The sequence below is a fragment of the Octodon degus genome, unplaced genomic scaffold (genome assembly GCF_000260255.1).
Source record: "Octodon degus isolate 3935 unplaced genomic scaffold, OctDeg1.0 scaffold00146, whole genome shotgun sequence".
NCBI lineage: Eukaryota > Metazoa > Chordata > Mammalia > Rodentia > Octodontidae > Octodon > Octodon degus.
In genome coordinates, this window is record NW_004524722.1 from 4,486,687 (window position 1) to 4,487,334 (window position 648).

Genomic DNA, 648 nt, shown 5'->3' on the forward strand with positions numbered 1-648 from the left:
TTTCTTTCTTTCTTTCTTTCTTTCTTTCTTTCTTTCTTTCTTTCTTTTTGTATTTTAGGCATCTACATGATGTTCAGAGTCTTACTACTAGATCAGATTCGTAGTGATCCACTTGTTTACATCCTCCCAAGAGCTGGGATTACAGGCACATGCCACCACGCCCAGTCTCCATTGGCATCTCAGCATGCCCCAGGTTCACCCCCTGCAACCCCACTGGCGCTTTAATCCACTGAGCTCTTTGGTCAGCCCTAGCCTTTCCATCTATGGCTGCTCCTCTCCCTCAGATCTTTCAGGGTTGCTTTTGTTTTGCTAATCCTTGCAACAGGCCTGGGTAACCACATCGCACACTGCATGCTGGTCCTGGCTCATCCCTGTTCTCCCATACTACCTTTTGGAGGCAGTGTATTACTGTTGTGAGCCCAGCAGGGTGAGCCATACATCTCCTGCACTCAGGTGACAGCGTCCCTCTTCCTGCTGCTTTCCATGGTGTGAACTGGTGTGATCTGCTGGATCTGGAAGGTGTTTGCAAAGGAAGCAGCTGTAGCTGAACTCCATGATGAATGAGCCAAAGTTATCAAGTAAATTGCTCCTAGCTCCTCAGATCCTGCACACCCTCCTATCCATGCCCTGTCATGGGTTCCCTGTTAT